Source organism: Quercus suber, unplaced genomic scaffold (genome assembly GCF_002906115.3).
Source record: "Quercus suber isolate HL8 unplaced genomic scaffold, Cork oak 2.0 scaffold_470, whole genome shotgun sequence".
NCBI lineage: Eukaryota > Viridiplantae > Streptophyta > Magnoliopsida > Fagales > Fagaceae > Quercus > Quercus suber.
The window spans coordinates 316077-323248 of NW_027069921.1; the positions used below are offsets into that span (position 1 = coordinate 316077).

A 7172-nucleotide genomic window follows, 5' to 3' on the forward strand; every position below is an offset into this window, starting at 1 on the left:
TACAAAATAATTATTTATTCCCACGCAATGTGACTAGAAATAATAATAATAATCTACATACATATAAAAGTTAAAGCATAGCATTTAATGTTGCTATGCTCCAATTAATCCACCTCATTCTTCATGTCTTGCTTTTTTTCTTTTTCTTTTTCTTTTTTTTAAAAATCCTTTTTTCCTTTATGGTTTCTCTCATTTTTTATGAAAATAATTAAATATAAATCATGGACAAACAGTTTGATGAACTCTATTACTATTCAATCGTTACTATTTAGTCTTAAATGCAAGTGTTTCTGTTCCAAGTTACAAACATTTCTATTCACCAGCTTGTAACTCCATGCATATGCATGGATATACTTAAAGATATACAATAAGATGAATAATATAATTCCTATATATATAATTTAAATATTATTGATAGTCATTTTTATATTTTATTAACTCTTTAAAAAATTTTGTAAACATATTATTAGGTATAAAATGTAAATTGACCATGTTTTTAAAAAAAATTATTGTGAGGAACTTTTTTTTTTTTTTTTTACAATTCATTTATTCTAGACTCTTTAATTTTTGTACTTAATAATTCACTTAGATGAATATTTATGATGTGGTCTCACATTTGATTCTAAAATTAAGAAATAAAACTCTTTAAGAATAAGTAATTTAGGACACATGGCACAAAAATTGGAACTCTAATTTGGAATTCTAATTTGAGTTTTTCTCAGCTTCACCTATTATTATATATATAGTTTTTTAAAAACATTATTGTGAAGTACTTTTTTTTTTTTATGATTCATTTATTCTAGACTCTTTGTTTTTTATACTTAATAACCCACTTGGATGAATATTTATGATGTGATCCCACATTTGATTCTAAAATTAAGAAATAAAACTCTTTAAGAATAAATAATTTAGGACACATGGCACAAAATTGGAACTCTAATTTAGAATTCTAATTTGAGTTTCTCTCAGCTTCCTCTATTATTATTATTATATATAAATTAGATACAAATGTTTGACTATTTAGCCACCCAAATTGATTTCGACTCTTTGTTTTCTTCTTTCTAATTTCAAATAATTGTTAAAATTGAATAGTTCATTATCGTTTTAGTGGATACAATTAAACTTTCAAGTATCCAAATTAGTTTGTTTGTTTAGACCCCTGAACACACAGATTGTTTAACCTAACTAATTAACCAAGTTGACCCTTAAGTTTATTATTCATATCTAGGTTAAACAATAATAAATCATATCATGCAGTGCGGAAAAATAAATAAGACAATGATATGATTACTCAGGAAAACCAATGAAACTATCCAGTTTCAAGGTAAAAAACCTGGGAAGAATTTGACCTAACTATCCTTAAGGTAAAAGATTCACTATGATAGAATGGAATTTTTTACAATAGACTTAACCCTAAATATACTGTTACCTCATGTAGTACTTACTCACACGACCATGTGCAGTTCCGAATCCACGAACTCTTCTATCTTGAATCTGTTGCATACAAACACCCATGTTTGTGACTTTAAGAGTTTTGGGTACAAAAACCCTAATGGCCTGTTTGGATGGAGGGGGGAATGAGGGGGAGTAGAGTAGAGTTGGCTAAAAATAAGCTAATTTTGTGCTAAATCTACTCTACTCTACTCTACTCTACTTTCACTCCCTCTCCCTCAATCCAAACGGACCATAAATCTACAATTTGAGGCACAAGATGCACTCTTCTCTCTCTAAAAACCACCCATATGGTTAGTTTATAATGTCCTTTAAATATTGGAAGAAATGGATCGCGATTTGGGCTTCAAACATACAAGTTATAGGCTTTTTACATTTGCTGAATTTTTATTGACATGCGACTTTCAACCAGTCAAGAGCAATCGAGAGCACCAAATTGTATCTCACTTTTTTCACCCTGAACTTGAGTTAGTTTGTCTTGGACTTGAAACTACACCATTCTAACTCAATGAGACTTACCTTTTTTTTGTCATGGTTTGCCAACACTACAAACTCAATTCCTAACAAAATCAAATTACAGCACCCAAATCTCCAGCCCAAAGATGAGTTTTGTGTATCTTTGTTTATCTATAATTACAATGTTTCATCTTCCAAATTTTCAGTTTTTCACAACCATATATCTCTCTTATGTTGGGAATTCAACCGAAATTCCAACCTGTGAGAAACCAAAAAAATAAAAATAAAAAAAATAGAGAAAACACATCAAAGAAAAATAATCACACGCACAAGACAATATTTACGTGGTTCGGCAATTTGCCTACGTCCATGGAGTTGTAGGGATTTTACTATTATCAGGGAAAAATACAAAGTGTGGCTACAGTGTTTTTCTCTCTCTCTAAAATACGAAAACAGTAAAAAACCCTAATCACAAAATCAGCTTTTATATCCTATGCACAGGATTCACAATGGGCTACAAAATGGGCCAAAATTTCCCATTAAAAACCACGCAATATTATTCGGGTTGGGTTGGGTCGTCAACCGGATCAAACATAAACTAGGCTCCACAAAACCCAACATCTTACTCGGACATCAATTATTTATTTAAGTTTTACACTGTTATATCTACCAATGTAGATTCTAGATATGATCACCCTATCATTTAAAAAAAAAAAAAATAGCTCAATACTAATTGTTCTCAACATTTTCATCAAGTTTTAGTTTTCACCATTTTGAGAAGATATCAATTTTTTTTTTTTTGTTAGAGGTTTTCAAAGTTAAATTAGCAATAGGAAGACCATTGAGGTGAAAAAAATGCACAATTAGAAATGATCCTTTTTTTTTTTTCCCTTTCTTTTTGGTATTCTTACATTTAGTCATTCTAAAGTGATTTTGTTGCTTTCCTTCCCCAATTGTTTAATGATATTGACTTTTGTTTTTCTTAATTGACTTAGAATTGTCAACGCAGTTTTATTTGCCTTATCATTGTTGTGGAAACTCTTGATGTTGACATGACACATATTGATAATGAAATTTTTTGTGTGTGTTTATTTGTAGTGTAATGGAAAAGTAAAAAAAAATATTTAGTGTAAAAATTTTGTTATTATTGCACCATGTGTTTGGTAAAATTCATTTTAGAAATCTTATGTGTTATTCTCAAATCCGTTTGTTATTTTTGTTTTGGTCATTCTATTACAAATAACCGTAATCTCTGCCATCAGATATTTAGCTAATCTGAGCTTTTTTGGTAAGCTTTTACTTTTTTTAGTTGATCATCTTTAAGGAAAATAACAATAAGAGAATAAGAAAAATTTTAATTTACTCTAGAGCATCATTATGCTAGTAATGTTCTTATGTATAGATAATTGAGGAAATTGATTAATTCTTATGTCTAGCCTCTTAGATTAATTTTTGGAGGTGCAAATGATAGACTAGTAGTAAAGACAATTTTTGGAGGTGCAAATGATAGCCTAGTAGTAAAGACAATTTCTGTGGTGTCCTATGTTTGGGGTTCAAACCCTACCATCCCCCCTCCACCACTATCTACCAATGAAAAATAAAAGTGTTTGCATTGGTTTGAATAACATTTGATGTCTTATTATTTGCTTAAATTTTTCATATATGCAATGCTTAGTTCATTTCACGTTTTTGAATTAATCTTTTTGTTTTTTTTTTTCTCTTTTAGTCTCTAAAATTGCACAAATTCTATTACATAGCTCCAAATTAAGCTTATGTTATGGGAACAACAAACGTAATGCCTAAGGTGCCCTCACTTTTGCCCAATTAAGCACAACACCACATAATAAACTTCTCAATAGGGGTGATTTCTATGATGAAGTCATTGGCATTTGTAATGCAAGCTTTAATGGAGAATGAGCTTTTAAGTTCCATAAGTATGTACAACAGATGGAATAGGAAAATGAATTTATCTGTACCAGTTTTGAACAATAGTTTTGTATAACTACTCTATAATTGTCATAGTTTAAATATATCAATGCTGTCTTCATTTTGAAAAGTGAGAGATCAAGACCATCTTTCTCCCACCTCTTCTGTGCGGATGACCTCATTATTTTTGGTCAAGCTTCCTTTGTAACGTCCCAGCTTTTTGAAGAAAAAAGAAAAAAGGTAATGGTCAGACATTTTTGGACCACACGTGCCCACCTACCATTTAACACCCACCACTCATCGCAAATATCTCTTTTCTCTCTTTTGGCCGGCCATCTCTTTTTTTCCTTTCATTTTCTTTCTTTTCTCTTCACCTAAACACACACACACACACACTCATTTCCCACACTCTCCCACCGGGTTCCACTCCAAACCACCATCTCCCCCATCTTTTTTTTAGCAAGATCACCGGAAAATCCTTAGGAACCTCTAAGCATCTTCATCTCTTTTATTTGAGGTAAAAATTTCAAGTCTTTTTGGTGGGTTTTATATTTTTCTTGAGGTTATATTTTTTTTTTATCTAAGCTTTGATAATGATACCCATGTGATTTATGAGTCTTGGAAATGATATTCATGTGCTTATATGTATGGGTTTTGTGTTGGTGGAATTATTTGATGAGTGGCTTTATAATTTTTACAATGATGGTTATCTAAGTGGTGAAGATTTGGGGGTTCTGGCTTTTTAATGTGAAATAATTGGTGAATATAATTTTTATTGATTATTTGGAGCTAGTTAAAGATTTAAGTTGTTTGTCTTGGAGAATATTATGATTTTTGATATCATGGGTCTCTTGTTGATGTGGTGTAAATCTTATGGGGACTACTTATTAAGTGTTGGAGTTTTGAAGTTAGTGATAATACCTTGAATGATTTATGAGAATAAGTTGGAGTCTATGCCTTGTAAGTTAATTGGTTGAGAAACTTTGGAAGTAAAAAATATTATTTGTGATGTTAAATACTAGGCTTGCCTAATTAAGTGCTTATTTGGCAATCCCTAATTTGTAGCTAGATACAATTTCAAGCTTTATGCTTATTGTGATAGTTTTGCTTGATATTGTTTAGGTTCTAGCTAATTTCATTTGGGAAATTAGGCTTTTGCAGGTTGTGAGGTAAGTAGCTTTTGAATGGGATTTTTGGAAAATAACCATATTTCATAAACGTTGTTTTTGGGTCAAACACATTTTGCAAAATTATATATGGATATATGTTTTCTTAAAAGTGTTGTGTCGTGATCCTATCATGTATTATTATGTATGAAAAGTGCATCATATTTGATATTGCATTTGGAGAAATGCATGAATTGTTGACATGGAAAATATGAGCATATTTTATTTAATCTTGGATAAGGAATTCATGGATTTATGGTATACTGGAAAATTTAAAGATGCTTATCTTGTCTTGTTATTTGGGAGAGAAAATCTTTTTGACAAGAATGAAGTTGAAAACCTTACAAATTTGTGGAAGTTAGACTATTTAAGAATTTTCTGAAACTGCCTGGATATAAACTATGTATTTGAAAGTAATGTAACCTATGAGCTTTATGTGGTTGTAACACCATGCAATATGTGATTTCTCGGTGATCACCCGATTTGATTTCCGTAGTCTTTGTGACAACGAAATCAGATCCAAGTCAGTACCCTTTCACTTTGGATGACACGTTCTTCCCTACTGCCAATGGGGGGAAAAATGTTCTTTGATTGTGTGTGGGTAAGGCTACTGCCCACGAGGCTAAAAGACCACATGCAAAAGAGAGGACAATATCAAAGAGGACAATATCATGCCAGTTATGAATGGGTGGATCCCTTGATCAGTCTATGTAGTAGTGTGGTATATTTGTGATAAATTACCATATGTTAGATTTTATGGCTTTGGAATTATATTGCTAGTGCTCACAAATTATAGTATATAGTTTCAAGGTATTTATTTTGAGAAACTTTATGTTCCATTATTTAATCATTCTTGTCATACTATTATTGAAATGATCTTATAGTAGTCAATTAGAAATTTCCCAAATCAAAACATGCTTTACAAACTGTTCATCATCATGAAACTTGCATTACCCCACCCCCATTAATTATGCTACTTACTGGGCTTTAGCTAACCCCAGCTTATAACAGTTTTTTAGATTAATTAGCTTTACCTTGGATATGGAGCTTACTTCATTGGTGATGATTGGAGTGCTATATTAAATTTGGAGACTTTTGTTGTAAATGGTTGGCGACTTGATCTTGCTATGTGCAATGAGACTTTAATTAATTGTATTGGAGGTTGGTCGCTTGAGTTTTGTTAGCCTTTGGCGTTGTAGGCCTAGACTCGATGTTAAGGTCCTTATTCTTGATAAGATTGTAACTTTGTGTAATCCTATTGGAGTTTTGTAATATATTCATGTATTATGTGGAGGCACATGATTTTTAGTTATTGTTCGTAAATGTATTATAGAGCTCTGACTTGTAATGTGGAGATTTTAGTATGGTGATATATTCTTAACCTGTGGAAAAGAAAGATCTCCTATAGTTTGAATTATCAAAAAGGAAAAATCAACAGGTACCTTTGGGATTTATTTTTCATGCTTTGGACCTTTTTGAGTTTGGGGGTGTGACATCCTTTGTCAGTGCCTATGCCATTGATGATGTTCTATCCAAATTCTTCCAACTATTTGGGCAAAAAGTGAGTAAGGAAAAATCCAGAATTCTCTTCTCCAAAAATACGCCTATAGAGGCTCGGTCCACTATGTGCAATGTCTTAGGCATGATGGAAACCAACCAATTTGATAAATATCTGGGGTTTCCCCTAAAATTTGTGAACCAAGGTCAGAGGGACTTTGATTTTACTATCCATAAACTTCAGAAAAGGCTAGCTGGAGGTTTCTCTTGGTTAGGTTAGCTCTCCCTAGGGTTCCAGAGAATAGCCGTTCCTTGAGTGAGGATTTCGCTGTACCTCAAGTAACTGTTGTCACCTGTAGGTCTCTTGAGTCTTTTCTTCTATTCTTTGCTGTAGTCTATTAGGGATACACGAGTGTTAGTGAGAAAACAGAGATGGACAACCTGACTGTACATTGGCAGAACCTCTCATTGAATGAAAGAGAGGACGTAAACCTAGAACTATCTGAGGATAAGTCATCTAATGAATTTATTATGGCTGCAAAATTCCTAACAAAAAGGGAATTAAGTGTTGAGGCAGTCATCAAAACATTCAACCCTCTGTGGCGATCAAAGAAGGGTTTTGAGGTGAGAAGAGCAGGGGACCACATTCTGCTATTTGTGTTCGATAACAGGGAG

General features: G+C 32.2%; 1 long non-coding RNA gene across 1 annotated transcript; it reads left to right on the plus strand.

Moving 5' to 3' along the window:
* The first annotated feature begins 4098 nt into the window (after nucleotides 1–4098).
* LOC136062956 (uncharacterized) lies at nucleotides 4099–6352 on the plus strand. Its single transcript, XR_010624681.1, has 2 exons — nucleotides 4099–4351; nucleotides 6012–6352. It is a non-coding gene; the product is annotated as an uncharacterized LOC136062956 (long non-coding RNA).
* Nucleotides 6353–7172: the final 820 nt, after the last annotated feature.